At 41.5% G+C, this 20,491-nt stretch overlaps 1 long non-coding RNA gene across 1 annotated transcript in view; it reads right to left on the minus strand.

Moving 5' to 3' along the window:
* Window positions 1–11,333: 11,333 nt before the first annotated feature.
* LOC148367109 (uncharacterized) overlaps window positions 11,334–20,491 on the minus strand; it is a 40,801-nt gene continuing 31,643 nt past the window's right edge. The window contains exons 2-3 of the long non-coding RNA XR_015850271.1: window positions 11,972–12,068; window positions 11,334–11,489 (exon numbers count right to left, since the gene is read on the minus strand). This is a non-coding gene — a long non-coding RNA (uncharacterized LOC148367109). The remainder of the gene's footprint in view (window positions 11,490–11,971; window positions 12,069–20,491) is intronic.

Here is a 20,491-nt window from a genome sequence, read left to right on the forward strand (position 1 = left end):
GCAGCCTGGTCATCCTAGAAGAGGGATAACCTCGTGCAGTCTCAAGGTTTCTTCATTTTTCTCATGCTGAGGTTTTTAAATATTACGTACCCTCATGTAGATTTTTAGACCAGATGGTGTAATGATGTAATGATGTAACTCCTTGTGATTCGTGGCTATACAAATAACATGACTTGAACTTGTGTTTTCTTGTAGAAGACACAGTAAGCTTTTTATGCCGAAGACCAAACTATTTTTTTTCATATTGTATAATTATTGTCAAAGCAAGTCATGTTTATTTGTATAGCCCTTAATCAAAGAGTCTTAAAGGGTTGCACAGACCACAGATTATTGCTAACCACAGACTATTATTAAACCATCCCCAGATCTAAAACCTACATGAGGGCAAGGAAAAACTCAAAAAAAAAATGAAGAAACCTTGAGAAGGGACCACACGTAAGGTAATCCTCTTCCAGAATAATATAATTATTGTTCAGTGTAGAAGTAGAACACCCTAATTTTTCTGCAAATACGAGGCCAATTTCCGGCATAAAAGAGGACTAATATTCTCAGCATAAGAGAAGCTAGAGATCCTGCACAAGAGAATGCCAGTTTTTGTCATAGCAGAAGCGTTTCAAGCTATCTCTATGCACAGAAGACCAAGCTAGTTTTGAGTGTAAAAGCCAATTTTCTACATAGGAGATTACATTTCGGAAAAAAAAAGTTAATTTTCTGACTACAAGAGAATGATAGTTTTCTGTGCGGAAGAAGCTAGCTTTCCCAAAGAAGAAGGTATTAGTTATTATTGAGTGACACTTGTTTTAAGTTTAGAAGAAAACAATATGTAAAATGTTTCATATTAAACCCATTACACTTAGCAGGAACAGTCGTCAAACATCCACATCAACTCGGCTGGCAGACTTAAAAAAAAAAAATCAGATTAACTTTATTTCTAATTTCAGATCTTTTTATAGGTTTTCTCATTTTTGGACCGTCACATCATCAAAATGATCAAACATGATCCTCTAACTGGCTGAACGCTAGCAAAGAATTTTGTGATCCTCAGCGGTTTGTAGCTGAATGCCGTAGTGGGCATGCTGAATTATTAAGGCTCACTTCATAGAGTTTTTCTACAGAGAGGTGCAAGTATCTAAAGATTGCAGCCATTTTCTCTGCACTGCAACATAAAAGGAGACTTTTGTGCTAAACAGCTGAGCAGTCCATAACAAGCGGCAGAGATCCTCTTCTGATGGCTGCTGCCTGTCTTTGCCATGGCAACAGGCATTTGAAGGAGAATGAGAGACATGAGAGAAGCTGCCGTACCTTATTAGATGACAAGCAGAGATTTACCTGGCGCGGATATCACCACACAATAATAAGTGTCAGAAAACGGTGAACCTCCTTGGATCAAATTGCTTGGGCATAATTTTGCTGCTTTCATAAATGACAGTTTATCTTTTCCACGCAACGTGGCCTTTGAGGCCATCGCTTTCATAAAAGCTAAGATAGGTTCAACAGCGCTTCATTAAAAATGTTTATCCATCCACTCGACGCAGTCAGACTAATTTGTTTTGATTTGTAAAAGCCAACCCGGGGGAAATTGGACTTAGAATAATTCATTATGCATGTTCGACACTTGTTTTCCCTTTAAAGCGTGGTACCTCTACTCACGACGTAAGATATTTCCTCTATTTATGAAGTAGAAAATACAGCTGCTCCCAGAGTTTCCCTAACAAACGAGATATCACTTAAAATCTGCCAGGGAATCCTGTGTGCATGCATGCTCCCAGCATGCTCTTTTTGTCACTGTCACAGCACGGAGACGAGAAGGGTTTCTGGCAAGATAGCGAGAGCGGGGTGCAGCCGTTATTCAATCAGCCCAAATTAAAGTCATTTTAGCAAAATATCATGAATTCCCGGAAAGGATTCACTCCGAAAAAGTGTTGACAAGACAGGCTATCGCTATGTTGGCCTTGTGCATTTCAGACTGATTGTCAAAAGGCAGCTAAAGCAGATGTCATTGATTCAGTTTTTTTTAAATGTAAATGTAATGTGAAAACGTAAATTAATATGGTTTATTATTTCCTTTTATTATTCTTTTTTTTCCCTTCACATTATGTACCTCTCGTTTGATGTTTGTTTTGCGGTTATCTAATTTTAACATTTATTTGTTTCATGTTCTGATGCTCTCTTATGCTTTTTAAAAACATAACATACTGTACTGTTGCGAGGCTGGGAATGGATTAGCGCATTTACATACAAAATGCGTCTCTTCTTAAGTTTTCAGGTTACAAAGCTACTCCCAGAACAAATTAAATTTGTGAGTAAAGGTACCACTGTATTGTAAAATAAATTTTCCTTTTCTGTAAATTTACAATACTGTATATACTAGTTTCATCAGGGGTGTCAAATAGGGGTGGGCCATACAGGGAATTTTGGTATCAATCTGAACCAAGTAAATACATGGTAGTGCCTGGTTCGAGACCAGGTGAAAACATGTTGGCAACCAGGATGTACTTGCTGAAGACACGCCACAGAAATTGTGCACCTCCGACCCTAGTGAAGGGGATCCAACCAAACAACAAACCATCATTTCGATACCCACATTTTTTGCTTGGAAATGTCATTATTGTTGAAAGATGAGCCCTACCTTCTTAGGTTAGTTTATAATTATGATAAACACAGCACAAACATTTCTGGCACTTTTAAAGTTTCATTTTTTCTTAAAATAACTGCTGAAAGATTTAACAGTATTAAAGAATAAAACTACATATTTGTATTACAACTGTTTCAGAACAAAAGCCAAGAGAGTTAGACCAGCAATATAACAAAAATACATAAACTGTACTGTATAACAATTTCAACTAAAGAACTAAAATACTTTCTACCTTACACTATTAGGAAAATACAGTAGGTAATCCAAATAAAGTGTTAATTTTATCTCAATGGGTATGTTACCATGGTTACACGTTTTTGTTCTTGAATAGCAACATGTTTAAATTTTAAGAAATAGATTGCCATGAGGCTCTTTAACTCCACTCGGCGGAGTAAAGGCCCACATTAAACCACACCCCCTACATTGCATATTACCGTACTTTTATCGCAGTTTGTATTTTATGTAGCACTATTTAAATACTCTATACAACACGCTACAGTGGGTATTAGCACGTCACATTGGGTGTTTCTATATTGTATTCCTTTTGCTCTATTATTGTATTGTTCTCAGCGAAGGGATGCTGCTAGAAATGTGAATTTCCCTGCGTGGATGAATAAAGTATCTATCTATCCATCTATCTATCTATCTATCTATCTATCTATCTATCTATCTATCTATCTATCTATCTATCTATCTATCTATCTATCTATCTATCTATCTATCTATCTATCTATCTATCTATCTATCTATCTATCTATCTATCTATCTATCTATCAGTTGCTCCCTGCAGGGTGATTATTTTATGTTTATGTAAATTGGGGTGTTTTCTTTCTGTTCATTTTCTTTCTTTTTCACAGCTTTCTTTTTACTCCCATTTTATTTATTTTTTTTGCCTCAATTTTCTAATTTCTTCTTTCCTATTCTTTATTCCTTTTCAAAAATCTATGTTCCTTATTTTGGTATTTCTTTGAGAAAGACTGGGTAGAAATTGCTTACTCTTAGTCTCTGTTGCTTGGAGTTGTCCTTAGACTATTTTTGGTTGTATTACACAGTGCAGCAACTAGTGAACAAATATAAAACACTGTCCCCTTAAGAACAGCAAAATGTTTTTTTGTCAGTGCTGCGTTTTTGGAAAACCCCATTTGACCCAAACTCAACCGAAGCCTAGCTTCAAAGGCCCCCAACTCAATTGAGTTTGAGACCACTGCTACAAAAAGTTTCAAAATAGCCACATACTAAACAAATATGTACCCAGATATCATTGAAACATGTGCATACGAAGTGATGATCTGCATTTACTGTATATATAGCGCTTTTCAAGTCAATGACTTCCCAAAGCGCTTTACAATGTGCTCCACATTTCCCAATAGCGGCCTTGTAGCCATGTAAGGCGCTAACCTGCTTATTGGGGGTATTAGGGGTTCAGTGTCTTACCCAAGGACACTTCGACATGTAACACGGACGACACTGGGATCCCTTGATCCCAAGACGAGCGCTCTACCTCCTGAGCTACTGCCGCCGATGGTTACAGTATCTAAATTTGTAGATGATAAAGATTAATACACAGGTAATGAAGATAAATATAACACTATTTTAAAAATAGCAGACCACTTGACCACATACAACAGCGGTCGGGAACCTATGGCTCGGGAGCCATATATGGCTCTTTTGATGACGGCATCTGGCTCTCTGAAAATTTCTGAACGAAACGAATCAATCAATAATTTTACTAATAATGTTACTTTAGCAAAATAAATAATAATAATAATAAAGTCAGAAAAAAAATGTCCAAAAATAAATAAATACACACATTTTAATTTATATATATTTTCACCTGCAACTTTTCGTTCAGGCACGCAGCTAAGAGCCAATCTGTTCTCCGGTGAGCGGGAGGGTCCGCTACCCGGAAAGTCTAATTTTAATGGATAATTTACAACAATCTGCACAAGTCATTTTGAAGCAAAGAAGTAATATTTCCTCGTTTTTGGTTAGCTTTTTTATGCAGAGTGAACCCTTCTAATCAAGAAGATGACGAAAAGGAAAAAAGATGAAGATTACCGTACGTTTCAGCAGGAATGGACAGAGCAATTTGCCTTTATTGAGAGAGCAGGTTGTGCAGTGTGTCTTATATGCAATGATAACATTTCCTCGATGAAACGGTCAAATATAAAGAGACACTTCGACACACGCCATGCCACATTTTCAGCGAAATATCCAGTGGGAGACAACAGAAAGAAGGCCTGTCAAGAACTACTTTCCACAGTCCAGGCTAGTCAGCAGCAGCTCCGTGTATGGGCCAAACAAGGTGATTTTAACTCTGCTAGCTTTCCTGGTTCTTTAGCAATTGTGAGGAGCGGGAGGCCGTTTACAGATGGCGATTATGCCAAATCATTCATGCTTTATGTGGCCAACGAGCTTTTTGACGACGTTAAGGATAAAGATAAAATAATCAAACGGATAAAAGATATGCCTCTTTCAGCAAGAACTGTGCTGTGATGTCGAATCAAGTGGAGATAAAAGCAAGTGAATGACATAAATGCAGCGGAGTTTTTTTCCCTCGCTTTGGATGAATCAACAGATGTCAGTCATTTATCCCAGTTCAGTATTATTGCACGCTATGTTGACGGTGACTCGCTGCGTGAGGAAAGTCTTGCCGTTTTGCCACTAAAAGGGACAACGAGAGGAGAGGATTTATTCAAGTCTTTCATGGAGTTTGCAAATGAAAAGAATCTACCAATGGATAAACTTATTTCTGTGTGTACCGATGGTGCTCCGTGCATGGTGGGGAAAAACAGAGGATTTGTAGCGCTGCTTCGTGAGCAGGAGAACAGACCCATCCTCAGCTTCCACTGTATTCTACATCAGGAGGCACTTGCTGTATTGACCATGTTTGGATCTACGTATGCATGCGAACAGTCGTTCTCACACCTAAAACACATCAAAACCAACCTGCGATCACGTTTAAAAGATGGAAGCCTAAACGCCTGCATGAAGCTGAACCTCACCACCTATCAATCGGACTACAAAGCCATCAGCAAAACCATGCAACACCAAAAGTCGCATTACTGTAATAGTAAGTCAGAAGTACTTTTCTTATTAATAAATACCTTTGATTTGATTTTGAACAACATGTTATAACAGAGTCTTATTATAATATTTCAGTGGGTTTTACATAATTCACCCACGGAACCATTGTTTAGTTAGCGAGTTCCTAGGGGGACTCTTAATTCGGCCGGCTCGAGCCACTCTCGTGTTTGTTTTGTTATTGCCAGTTTAAATGTCATTAAAGCAGCTTTCGTTGGCACCTTTGTTTGACACTCCGCCTACAACTCCCGTCTCTGCTCGCTACATTGGTGACCCCAACATTAGTCTCGTGGAAGTTTCCGAGGCCGTGCATAATACTGAGCATACCGACATGGCATACGCACCCGTTCTCAAGCTCCCCGAGTTCTGGGAGACATCGGCGTTAACATGGTTCGCACAAGCAGAGGCTCAATTCGCCCTGCGCGGAATCACTGATGATGACTCTCGCTATTACCACGTGGTGTCTGCTCTGGGGAGCTCAACTGCAGCCAGAGCGGTGAGCTTCATCTCATCCCCTCCTGAACTGGATAAATATAAGGGACTGAAGGCATATCTCCTCAGAATCTTTGAACTGTCGCGTTCTGAGCGTACTCGACGCCTCCTTGCTATTCAGGGCTTAGGAGACAGTAAGCCATCAGATCACATGGAAATGATGTTAAACTTGCTTGGCACCGAAGAGCCAAATTTTCTTTTCACTGAACTTTTTCTGCGTCACATGCCGCCGCATGTCCAGACGGCGCTTGCGAATACAACCATTACAGATCCGCGTGCACTGGCAGAGGAAGCGGACCGGTTTTTCCTGGCCACACATAGATACACACATGAGGTGCTGGCCCCTACACGCACCTACACACCATCAAATGCGACGCCCCCAGCCAGCAAGGCACGCGCGGCCACTGACGCTCAGAATGTGTCAGGTCTGTGTTACTACCATGCACGTTTTGGGCCCAGGGCCAAGAAGTGCCGTCCCCCTTGCACCTCCAACGCGACGGGAAACCTTAAGGCCTGCACTCTGTAGCGGCCATGAGTGCAGGCGCAAGAAACCGGCTACTGTTCATCCGGGACGGCCAAAAGTTCTTGTGTGACACCGGCGCCCAGAGGAGCGTCCTCCCTGCCACTGTGGACGATGTGGGGGGAACACATGGACCTCCATTAACTTATGCCAATGACACCCCCATCCGCACATACGGGACACGGACAGTGGACGTGTGTTTTGGGGGTCAGCAGTTTACATGGGACTTTGTCACTGCAGATATTGCTTTTCCTCTTCTTGGTGCAGATTTTCTGTGTGCCAATGGATTACTCGTCGATGTGAAAAATGGCCGCCTCGTTGACGCATTGAATTTCTCTTCTCTCGCGTGTGTCCGCGACAAAGGGATTTTTGAGGGTCTGTCCAGCTCTCTCTCGGACGATGATATTTACCACCGGCTCCTCGCCGAGTTCCCCAGTCTGGCGAAGCCTACCTTCTCAGCCTCCACGACCAGACATGGGGTTGAGCACCACATTGAAACCAAGGGGGCCCTGGTTCAGACAGCCCCTGGGCCTCTCCACTACACATGGTCCCGAAACCAGGCGGTGGCTGGCGCCCATGCGGGGACTATCGCCGCCTTAACGAGACTACCACGCCTGACCGTTACCCAGTCCCGCACATTCAAGACTTCTCTGCACACCTGGCGGGCAAACTTCTCTTTTCCAAGGTGGACCTAGTGCGGGGATACCACCAACTGCCAGTGCATCCCTCAGATATACCGAAGACGGCCGTGATAACTCCATTTGGGTTGTTCGAATTTCTCAGGATGCCGTTCGGACTGAAAAATGCCGCTCAGTCCTTCCAAAGGCTGATGGATTCAGTGCTCAGGGACATGCCTTTTGTGTTCGTCTACCTGGACGACGTCCTTGTTGCCAGCTCCTCAGAAGAGGAACACTTGGAGAACCTGAGAGACCTCTTCACCAAGCTCAGTCAGCATGGCCTGATTATAAATCCCGCGAAATGTGTTTTTCGGCGTACCCTCCATCCACTTCCTTGGGCATCTCATCACCAAGGATGGGGCTTCCCCCCTACCGTCTAAGGTAGAGGCCGTCTCCACCTTTCCTCAGCCGCCAACAGCACGGGGCCTCAGGGAGTTTCTCGGCATGGTGACATTCTACCATAGGTTTATTCGCCGAGCCGCTGATGTCATGCGCCCACTCTGCGAGGCCCTCAAGGGTAGGTCACCCAATCAAGCTGTTGAATGGACCGCTGAGAGGACCAAGGCATTCGAGGACACAAAAACCGCGCTGTGCCAGGCAGCCATGCTGGCTCACCCAGCCTCCGGAGCCCCAGTCGCACTGACTACAGACGCATCAGACCTTGCAGTGGGTGCCGTGTTCGAGCACTGGGTCGACTCATGCGTGGCATGTCAACGCGCCAAAGTGCACCGTCACATCAAGGCCCCATTGGTACCATTCGCCATCCCCGAACGGAAGTTTGACCACGTTAACATTGACCTGGTGGGCCCACTGCCCCCTTCACACGGTTTCACTTACCTCCTGACGATGGTGGACAGGACGACCCGTTGGCCTGAAGCAGTTCCGCTGACTTCCACCTCAGCTGTCGATGAGACCGCGTTCATCGGCACATGGGTCGCCCGTTTTGGACCCCCTGCAGATCTCTCATCTGACAGGGGCGCACAGTTCACCTCCGAGATGTGGAACACGGTTGCCGAGAGCCTGGGAGTCAAACTTCACCGCACCACTGCCTACCACCCCCAGGCCAACGGGTTGTGCGAGCGGTTCCACCGCTCGATGAAAGCGGCCCTGCGCGCCAGCCTGACCGATGGGGACTGGGTCGATAAGCTACCCTGGGTCATGCTGGGACTGAGGACCGCTCCCAAAGAGGACCTTCAGTGCTCTTCAGCTGAGTTGGTTTACGGTCAAGTGCTGCGGGTGCCAGGTGATTTCATCCCAGACCCAACGACACCCTGGGCTGCATCCAGGGAGAAGTCCATCTTGCAGGGCACTGCGGGAGCGTTTGTGCCTATACCCACATCGCGACACGGCAGGCTAGTTTCACGGGTTCCCTCCAACTTGCGCTCGGCTGGTTTTGTTTTCATTAGCCACGATGCCCACCGCGGACCATTGCGCCCTCCTTATGATGGACCGTTTAAGGTCCTGCAGCATGGTGACAAGACCATGGTCGTGGACATTGGTGGTAGGCCAGAGACTGTCTTCGTGGACAGGGTTAAGCCTGCCCACATGGATATGTCCAAGCCATTGGAACTGGCCCAAGCCCCACGGCGCGGCCGTCCTCCTGCGGCACGATCCTCCGGCCCCGTGGGTACCCACTCTGACCCTCCGCCCCCAGCAACTGTGGGCTCTCCAACTGAGTCCACAAGCTCTCACTCCCCCGCTGTTCCAGCTCCTTGTACCCGCAGTGGCCGGGTCAGCAACCCAACCAGGCACAGAGACTTTGACTATGGGTGAATTCTGGGGGGGCTTGTGTAGTGGGTTTTACATAATTCACCCACGGAACCATTGTTTAGTTAGCGAGTTCCTAGGGGGACTCTTAATTCGGCCGGCTCGAGCCACTCTCGTGTTTGTTTTGTTATTGCAAGTTTAAATGTCATTAAAGCAGCTTTCGTTGGCACCTTTGTTTGACACTCCGCCTACAACTCCCGTCTCTGCTCGCTACAATATATATATTGTTGGTCTTCTTTGATTTAGATATGAAATTGCTGACCTGAGGGCCTCAGACAGCGGTGAACAAGCAGAGCGGGCAAGTAAACATGGACAGATATGAATAAAACCTCAGCCTGCAGACCAGTTGATTGTTATAATTATAAATAATTGTTAGTTTTTGTTATTAACTTACAATGTTGTTCAAAATAAATTCTGTCTTATTATACTATAAACTCGTTGATTTTCCTCTTCCATTTAGCTGTATTTGGTATTAAATATACATATGGCTCTCCTAGGATTAGATTTTAAAATTTGGGTTTTTTTCGGCTCTTTCAGCAAAAAAGATTCCCGACCCCTGACATACAACATAGAGATGATACCAATTCTCGCCAATTATTATGCTAGAAGTTGGCATTAAAAACGCTATTTTTATCCCTACAAAATTAAACAGGTTTTGGCAAATAAAACTATGATTTCTGGCGTACAAGTACAAGTTGTCTTCAGAAGAAGAAGCTAGCTTTGCACCTAGAAAAAAAAGTTAGAAAAACAATAATCTAGTTTTCAGTGAAGTAGAAACTGACGCACATTTAGGAAAGATGACACTCGTTTCTGACATACAAGACAATGTTTTTTTTTCTCTGCATATAAGAAGCTAGGTTTACACTGAACAGACGACGATAGTTTCAGACTAGAAGATGCTGCAAACTTGGGGCATAAACAAAAACGTTTTTTCGAGGGTATCGTAGCAAACACAACTGGAAATTTTTCGGTCCTTTGGTACTTTACCGATTCATTCACATGCAGAGCCATTCGAGTCCTGAGGTATCACTATTTTGAACACAATATGGATGCGTTGGAAAGATGTAGTAGGCTGTATGTCCAAATTTATTGTAACATCTATTTAAAAAAACTTGAAAAACATAATATAACATACCTGCACCTGTATTTGATTGCACTTTGTTTATAGGCTGCCAAAACAAAGACAATTTCGGAGCAGCTTTAAATGAATAAAAAATAGAGCAAGGAGAGTCTGACAATTTTTCCTTTCAACTCAATCTCTTTGCTCGAGTGAACGTGTCTATAAAATGCTGAGAGAAATGTAGGTTGCTAAAACACACTTAATTTGGCATGATAGATTGAGTCCATGCTTCAGTGGCTGTAATTGAATCTGTGACCTATTTCTTCTTCACAAGGAAATTGTCTCTTGGGTTAGTTTTCAGCAAACGTGTTTCAAACGGACCGATGTTGTTTCTTGATCATTTGCATTTACTTTCTGAACGGTGAGATCGAGTCATATCAGTAAGTATTGGATGCTAATACAGCTTGGCTACTAGATTGGGAACAAAGCAATGATAATCTGATTATATGATTTTTATGTGATGATTGTTTTACATGTAGGGCGGCAGTAGCTCAGGAGGTAGAGCGCTCGTCTTGGGATCAAGGGATCCCAGTTAAAATCCCGGTTTGTCCGTGTTACATGTCGAAGTGTCCTTGGGTAAGACACTGACCCCTAATACCCCCAATAAGCAGGTTAGCGTCTTACATGGCTGCAATACAAGGCCGCTATTGGGAAATGTGAAGCACATTGTAAAGCGCTTTGGGAAGTCATTGATTTGAAAAGCGCTATATAAATGCAGATCATTTCATTTCATGTTCTGACATAGATAGATAGATAGATAGATAGATAGATAGATACTTTATTCATCCCCGAAGGGAAATTCACTTTTCCAGCAGCATCCCTAAGCTGAGAACAATCGAAAATAACTGAGAACAATCGAAAAATAACACGGGAGCTGCTGGAGATTGAGGTGTCAGTAATACAACAAAAGCATTTTAATATATTTTTTATTGTGTTCATTTTCAGTGATGAACATTGCATTTTGTTACTATGCTGACAATCTCAATTTAAAACTAGTATACAAGAATTGGTCCACAGATCCCTTAATCTTCTGGCACGAATGAGGTAGCACCAAGAACTCTGGACAGCTTTTTCCACTGTTAGTGGTTTGTTGCCCTATTTGGGGTCGTGGCAAAGTTGGCACCAGTCCATTTTAATGTTGTCAGCCCAGTTCTTTATCGGTCTTCTTCTTCTCCTGCCCCTTTGGACTGTGCCCTGGAGAATAAACTTAGCCAGTCATGATGTTCTTGTAATGTGACCTTATGACCGCAGTTTTCATCTGCACACAGTTGACAACAATTATGTGGAGGGTCTAATGTGCCCTCTGATGATGTTGCACACCAATTCGTTTGTCACAAGGGCTATGCAGCTGATGCCTAGATGTTTCCTGTGGCATTTCATTTGCATGGGCTGGGCGTTCCTTTTCAGCTATGATGTGAAGGTCCATGTCTCGCAAGCGTAGAGGAAGATGGAAGTAACCTGCGCTTGCATTAATCAGAATTTTGATTTTATTGCCGTTCTTGTCCCTCCAAATGGGTTCAAGGCTGTCAAGTGCAGCTGAGGTTTTAGCTGTCTTGGCCATGATTTCTGGTTCTCAACCCTCTTCTAATACAACAGCTCCAAATTATGTTAATTTGGTTCAAGCTCTTGATGGTTGATGGTGTCGTTTGTGGTGATACCTTGGATATGGTCATTACCTTTGTTTTTTCTTTGCTGATTTTCATCCAATACTGGCTTGATGAAGAGTCCAGGCGATCGACCAGATCTTTGAGTTCCTGTTCTTCTCTTGCTAATCTCGCCATATCATTAGTAAAACGAAAGTTAGTGAGGTTGTATCCCAAAACTGAATGTACCTTCATGTTGCTCCAGAGCTTCAGACACGATACTTTCCAGGACGATGGTGAATGAAGTTAGATAGAGAACACAAGGTTCTTAACATTCAAAACACTAACAAATAACAAATATTTTAACCAATGAATAGCAGCTCAGGGTTGCCGTTTTGTTCCCCCTTTTTTTTCTCTTAAGAAGCTGTGTGCATATTCCAACACTTCGAAATTGGTTTATTTATGAAAAAGAATGACAATTAAATTCAAAGAAAATTGTGTGCAAAACAATAAATTCTTATTTCCCTCATCGTGACTAATATCTAGATGGGATTATTTAGGAAATAGCATTTTTTTTTCTTTGAGGCAAGATAACAATGGAAAGCCAAGTGAAAATTTGTTTTTGTCTATAAGTGCACTCTCCAACTATAAAGTGATATTAATACATAACTTTCGAAATTGTTGTCTAACAATGGTTAACAAACAGAACATTCTTTACTGGAAGTGACATCTTTAAATAGGAAATGTAATCGTAACTAGCCAAATCCAACAGAATTCACATAAAATCATTAATACTACTGTATGAATACCTTCAAAGAACAGATTCATTGTATTTTTTTAGGATTTGATTCAATTCAAATAATAATAAATTATTTTTTGAATGTCTCTAGGCGCTTGTTCTGCTCTGTTGCGATAGTCCCTGGCCTGGCTTTGACGTTTATTTTTTCCAACCACATTAGAGAACAGTATTACTTTAGTGGCTAGCATGACGTTTGCCTCTGTCATCCCATTAGCAGGGGTGGGCGATACTTGGCATGCTGATATCAATCCTCTCCAAGTAATTGCAGGTTGCTATTGATTGATAACAATCTGATACTTTTTGCTTGGAAATATCATTGCCATTGAATAATTGAACCCTCCCACCTTTAGTTAGTTTTTAGGGACTAAAATGTTGTACTTATCTTTAACTAACTACAATGCAAATTTTAACAGTCTAAATACATGTTTCTATTACAACTATTTAAGAAGTGTAGAGATAAACCCCCACAAAAACCCACGTCGTAACAAAAACACAATTACTTCATCACAATGTCATTAAAACAATGATAATATGAATATAAAGTCAGTAATGCAAAAAAGTGTAAATTGTCTTGTTTTGGCTCTGATGCCATTGTGACAACATATTTATAGGTTTTTGTTCAGGAACTGTAATATGTTTTTCTTGTTGGTAGCAGCTCATAGATCGCAGCAGTTACAATTTTCATGTGTTTAGATAATCTTGTCATGTTGCCACAGTAGCAGACCACATTACCACACAAATTACATCTGGCATTGTCTTTCTGTGGTTGAAAAAAATATATTCACTCGGCCCTGCCTTCCTGTTTGCATTTTAGCTGCCGGTTAGCGTGGTTGCATGGATTTAGCCCTCTGCAGCAGTAAGCCAGATAAGGAGAGGTGCTGAAGTTTGTCCGTCGGTTGCACCCTCAGGCATACACATGGACTAGGGCGCTGGGTAAGAGAGAAGGGCTGCGCTATCTACATGAAGAATCAGTGCTTTGAAGACATTGGGGGAGCTGCGAAGTATCAATAATTCATAATTTAACTACTCATGCCAGGGTCATGGAACATAACTGCAAACATTATGGACATGGCTGCTAGCCGCTTATGCTAGTGTGTTTGCAATAATGCCTATTCTCATATCAGGAGTTTGCACTATTTAAACTAAACCCTGTCTAGAAAGTAGATACATTTCCTAGTGTTTTTTATTTTGACTTTGGGTAAAACATGACGGGAAAACTGCATGGACTGCCATTAGGTCCCCCAAAATATTTTTTTAAGAAAATTGTGACAAAATCAAGATCACATTGTTTTTAATCGTGATATAATTTTGCCAGTTATCACAAACTGAAAGAGTCAGACAAGGCATCGTGACATCACTATTGTTCCAGGCTAAAGCTTATTTGCTCTTTGTCAAAGTGACTAAAGCACCTCAAACAAAGGTTATCATTGAAGCGCTTGCAGGAGGCCACAAAAAAGACCAACCACTAAAGCATGAACCCCGCTGTTTTTTGTTGAACAAGCGTAAAACACCCGTTTTAAAATAATGTTTTTATTTGTGATTGCATGCTTGGTAATAAGAGAATAGTGTATTTTTTTGCGTCTGGGGTGGTATTAGGAGGTAATTTCACACCCTCGCTGGGTGCAGGGTAAGCGCTTCAAGGTGAATGTGTGACTTTCAATGTTCTCTGATTTCTTTTTCGTAAGCTAATTATAACAAAAAATAATCAATGAGTCCAGCTGCAAATTTGCGGGTGGTTTGTATTTTAATGGACTTTTCAATGACTTTTATTATTAGAACTAGAGTGGCAATTTCTTTGAAAGGCAGTCTAAAACTGCATACGTCAAACTTCATCGTCCAAACCCAAAGCCAGCCTTACACTGAAAAACTATATTCTAAAATATAGTCTTTCTGTTAATAGCATACTTCATTTATTTCAGCTGCAACATAACCTGAATTAACATCTCAATGTTCCATAATCTACTGCATGAAATGTAGCTAGTGAAACCAAAATGGTCTCTTGAGAATACATCAAGCGCATAAAAACAATAAGCAGACTTCATTCTGTGTCTACTTAAGAAAAAACAACTGTTTATAATCATAATTCAACTATTTAATACTTTCAAAAGAAAAAAAAAACACTGATAATAAAGATCAGCCTTGACAAAAGCGTTTTCCAGATGTAAGCGATACTGTACTTTTAGGTCCAGCACTTATTTCCCATTAAATAAAATGAGCCCTAATCATCTGAACATGTTTTAGGGAAAGTTTTGCCTTCATTGCACAGCCCATGTTGAATGTGATTTATTAAAAGGTTTTTCCTCAATCCCTCTTATTTATCTAAAGTCCTCTAGACAACACTGAGGGCCTTTTAGACCACTTTGATGGTCCTTGGGCTGAGGTTTGTGTGGAAAAAAAACATTAGCCAGCGCACACCTGCTGGTTTTATATTCCTATCTATCACTACTACATTGAAGACGTCATGCTCAACCCTTATTTATTATTTTGTATCCTCACATTTTTTTAGAAATGCAGGGGCCAAAACCAAAAAACGAAATGCCAGGCCTGAAAACCGAAAAATAATAACCTTAAAAGAAAAATAATAATATTACTCATTCAGCTCTTACTTGTTTAAAAAAAATCAACTGTACAAGGATTCACTGACTGGCATATGCTGTAACTAGATTCTAATTGAAAAGTGAGAAGAGCATAAAAGAAGGTAGGAACTGTAGGGTATTCAACGTTTGGTCAGAAGTCTGTTTTGCAATTTCAGAAAATGATGTCAAAACATGTGAAGTGAATACCGTGTCCAAAGTCAATCACATAGATATGTCATCTGGCTAATACTGCTGGATATGTGAAGTTGGGAACGGAGGCTATGGCTGCATGTTCGTATCAAAGGTCGCCGTGACAACTGCACCACAGGGGGTCCAACCCCCTCCCTGGGAGACCGGAACCAAGAACTGGTAGACGTCTCACCTCGCAAGGGCAGTCTGACTTTGGCCTGCCACAAGACAGGAGGAATGTCCTAACAGTAGAAAAAGCTGGACCAAGGCCCTGGCCTGTCCTGGCCAGGTCTCAGCTCTACAGGCAGCCTGCGAGCCTTGCCAGGTCGGCAGCCAAGCTTGATCAAGCTAGCGGCCAAACCAGTGGGACAAAGCCAGCGACCTCAGAGAAGCCTCTAGCCACCAGTAGTCAAACTCTCCTTCAACATTCTGCATCCTGTGGTCCTCGTCACAACCAGCTCTCGAGCCTACCAGGATTCCTCATCGCTCTGAAGCCGAGGACATAAAGACAGGGCCTTCACCTTCATCGACGCAGAACTTCGCAGAACATCTCATTGTTGCTAGGTATTGGTATTGGTGTGACGAAAAATGGGGAACTTATTAAAATACAATAATGTAATAATCAAGGCCATGTTGTTTTCTAGCCAAATGGTGCCAGTTTAAGTTCTCAACTTCTAGTTTGGTTTTGTTTTATTTTCTTCTGAATGCTTTGTGTTCTGTTCAAGCTTCTTCAGTAGATGCTTGGTAACAGAAAAGTCCATAAATCCAAGAGTGTGTGTGCCTTCATTAAAGTACATTGAACTATCAAAACGGTAAAATGAATTCACCTAAAGTGTGTGTAGCCACCCTCCAGAATAACTAAACAAGATTTTTCATCCGTTTTCCTGACATAATGATCTAAAAATGGATGTGGTGCTCCAAAAAGGCGAGTCGAGTTTTGAAAAGAATAAACTCAGCTCTTTAATTCAATTGGTCAATAAAGTGTTTGTTAGAATCATTTATTTACCACCCATATTCGCTAAAGAACTGATGATGATAAAAATGCTACAAATAAATCACACTCTAAAATTAGCCAACATTATCCAAAAATATTTATAGTAATTCAACTCTTGTTGTACATAACTTTAGCGCCAGGTAATTAACCTCAGGGACAAACAGACTGAGACTCACACAGAGTATGTGTTTGTGAATGAAATGGCTTAATTGTAATCAATTATCTCTCAAATGTTAGCACATTATAAATATTAGCAATAATCTGGCTAGTGAAAAACAAAATCTCAAAAGCAGAGGTACACATGAACTTTCTAGAAAATGACAGCATCCTTTCATCTTCTCTAATCACAAGATTGTTCTCTTTTGGGAGCCTTAATTTGGTATATTTGTTTTTCAGGAAATGCCATCAATTCCTAGCTACAGACCGCACCTGAATAACACTTTTTTTTAGGAACAAGCCGCACGAGATTATAAAGCTACTGGCTTAAACAGCCATACAAATTAACTCATTCACATACATTTCTTACATTAGAAAAAAATCAGCAAGCAAATGCCTTACACGGAAAAGTAACATATTGCGATTAAGACACTCATTTGTGGACTGTTTTCGCTGCTGACAATCTTAATCTACTAGCGCAGCAGTCAATACTAATTCAATTGCCATTAACAGATAAGCAACACAAGAGTGCTACAAAAACATTCTCAAAATAAAACTCAATGTACTCTACTGAGTAAAATTTAGAAGTTTGTAAATCACAACAGCCTGCACACACGCTGAGCCATGCGACTGATATTTAGTTTTCTCATGCCTGAAGCACATGAAAAATTAATAGAGTTGCGAGTGTCTTAATCATGGAACAATGCGTTTCTGTGTGCCACAGGGCGTATACACAGGGCCCTAATAGGCACCGCAACTGGAGTAAGCTGCATTGTAGTGTAGTGTGGGTCTAAAATTTAAACAGATGGTATCGGCTTGTAGTCCGGAGTTAAGGGTACCATATTTTCCGCACTATAAGGCGCACCTAAAAGCCTTTATTTTTTTCAAAAGCTGACCATGCGCCTTATAATACAGTGCGCCTTATCTATGGATCAATATTAAGTCGCAAAGTCTTGCAACTAAAGCAAGCAGCCGCCGACTAGATTTTCCCCCAAAGTCGAAGTCGTCCGTGGTGTATGCTGGGATTTATATACCGGCGTTTCATTTCCTAACCAATGTGTTGATCATCATTTGAATCAGTCACTATTGGCTAAAGTTATTCGGAGGTAAAGCGGGCAGATCCTTTTTATCATTTACAGGCTCGCATAGGCTAAAGGGGCGAAACAAAGCCTGCAATTGGGCGAAAAAGATCAATGTGAATCACTCGTTGGTTGGGTTGCACTACGGCATAGAGAAAACATGTTTTAATATTCTGTATTTGTAAATATTTTACTCTCCTGGATTTACTACACTCACGGTTGTAAGAGGACCATGGTTACGTATCATTAATGAACGTGAAGGCTGCAAGAGAATTTAGGTGAGCTATGCGATTTATATTTTCCCCGTATCTTGATTTAGAACGATCTTGATGTTTCTGTCATGAGTCTATTTTTAAACTAAATTCAATTCAAAGTGTTTATTGTCATATGCACAGTAAAGAACCCCGTTTCCCTGCACAATAAAATTCTTACTTTGCTGTCCACACAGTTGCCAGCAAAAGATAAAATGGAAACTAAGAAATGTTTGTTTGGTGACATCGTACAGACACCGCATCCGCACGTGTCTATGACACGTATTTGCTTCTTTGCAAGCTTTCGGAATGTTAAGGGGGTAATAAGTTGGTCATAACCAACATGGCGGCGCATGGATACATGCTTGCGGCTCGTTGTCCAGCTAACCTTGGAAATGTCAGGAAAAAATGTTAAAACGTGATATCGTCACGTCATATTGTCAAATATAAAAAAATTGTGAATATGCTTGATGGCTGTGTTTTGCTGCTGTTGGTGTCGGTGGATTTGTTCAGACCGAGAACAATCGACTTTGGCCTGGACGGATCTATTGACACTAACAAAGATGTTATATAATGAAATTGTGAATATGTTTGATTTTCGAGAAGGTTTGTTCAAACCTCACTTTGTGTTTGCTGTTAAAAACGTAATATTGGAATATAATATTGTGAATGTGCTTAATTGCTGTTGAGATTGTCATGATTGTTTTCTGTTTTTAGTGTCAATAAATTTGTTCAAACCAAAAATCTTCTATTTATTGCCGTTCTCTTGTCTTTTTTGCTTTCACTTTTGGACACATGTGTGGCCAAAAACACTTACAGTAGGGACGAACTTATTCGGTTGGGTGGGCGTCTAAATTTCGACTTTTCGGGCACTTTTTATAACGCCTATGATATACCGAGCGAACTTCAAAGAGACCCGGCATCCTTGTGGACAGCTATTCCTCTTAATAAACGACGGCGGCGGCCCCGTAAAGAAAGGAAACAGAAGCGTGGTTGCCGTGCAGGTAGATGTGTGAAGCGTGTGAAGTCCAAGCAGCAAGATGGACGCGAGGATGGACGCGAGGATGTAACTAATTCCACCATTCATTCCTCGCCGGACAACCGACGCTTTAAACTCAGCGCTCACGAACGGCCACAACGCCGGGAGCTTTTGAAGATCTCGACAAAGACTACAAAGAGTTCAGCTAAGTCAAATGATTCAGCAAAGCTGAAATTTGGTCTGTTAAATATTAGATCGCTTGCTCCAAAAGCTTTACTTGTTGATAACATTATTCGTGATTATAAACTTAACTGTATGGGTCTTTGTGAAACGTGGTTACGCCCGGATGAGCACTTAGCGCTAAATTATGCCTCTCCCCCAGACTACGAAAGTAGTCATATAGCACGCACGCTGAAAAGGGGTGGTGGTGTTGCGCTAATCTCTGAAAAATCGCTCAAATTTAATACACGTACCTCTAATAATTACAAAACGTTTGAGGCTCTTGTGATGCGGTCCCCTCAATTGTCAATTGATGTAATAACTAACTATCGTGCACCTGGGCCATACACAACTTTCTTAGACGAATTTGCTGAACTTTTGTCTGAACTAGTAACCTATGCAGACAAAATTATAATTATGGGAGACTTTAACATTCATATGAACTCCCCACACAGTTCACTTACTATTGCGTTTAGTTCTCTAATTGATGCATTTGGTTTACTCAACTGGTTGACTTGCCAACCCATAAAAATGGGAACACGCTAGACTTGATTCTGACTCGAGGAGTTTTAACCTCAAACATTATGGTGCTACCGTGTACTACTGTTATCTCTGATCATTATTTAGTGACATTTGAGGTGCTAACTAAATGTAGAGTTAATAAAGCTGAGGGATTTAGCGGACGCAATATAAGCACTGGCACAGTTTCTGAGCTCTTTGAACTCCTTCCTGGAGCAGTTGCGTCCTTTCCTAAATACAATGGCTCGATTGACTCACTCATGAATGAGTTCAATACCACCCTGACTAGTGTGCTGGATTCAATAGCGCCCATAAAACTAAAATCACGTCCTAAAAGACGCACACCTTGGTTTACTGATGAAACTAGAACCCTTAAAAAAGAATGCAGGAAATGGGAGAGAAAATGGCGCGCTACCAAGCTTGAGGTTTTCCATCAAACCTGGTGTGACAGCTTGTTAAAGTATAAAGCGGCCCTTGCCTCTGCAAAATCGGCCTACCTTTCGAAGGTGATTGCGTCTCAAAAGAACAACCCCAAAGCCCTTTTTGACACTGTAGCATCGCTTACAAGGCAACAGCCTAACGCAGACAGTTCGACACACTCTGCTCAGGAGTTAATGGTCTTCTTCACTAAGAAGATTCAATGCATACAGGAAGAAATTGCAAAAGATATTGTTAGTACCACACGTATTAAAGGACTGAAATTTACAGATGCACGACAGGGTGGCTGCCCTGGGAAAATGGCCGGTTTTAGTGAACTGTCACTTGATGATCTCAAACAAGTGGTGAATGCGGCCAAACCGACAACTTGCCAGTTCGACCCGCTCCCAGGTTCACTTATTAAAAGTCTTTTTA

This window comes from Urocampus carinirostris, chromosome 4, assembly GCF_059441175.1.
Source record: "Urocampus carinirostris isolate Australia breed hairy pipefish chromosome 4, RoL_Ucar_1.0, whole genome shotgun sequence".
In the NCBI taxonomy this organism is placed as follows: Eukaryota; Metazoa; Chordata; class Actinopteri; order Syngnathiformes; family Syngnathidae; genus Urocampus; species Urocampus carinirostris.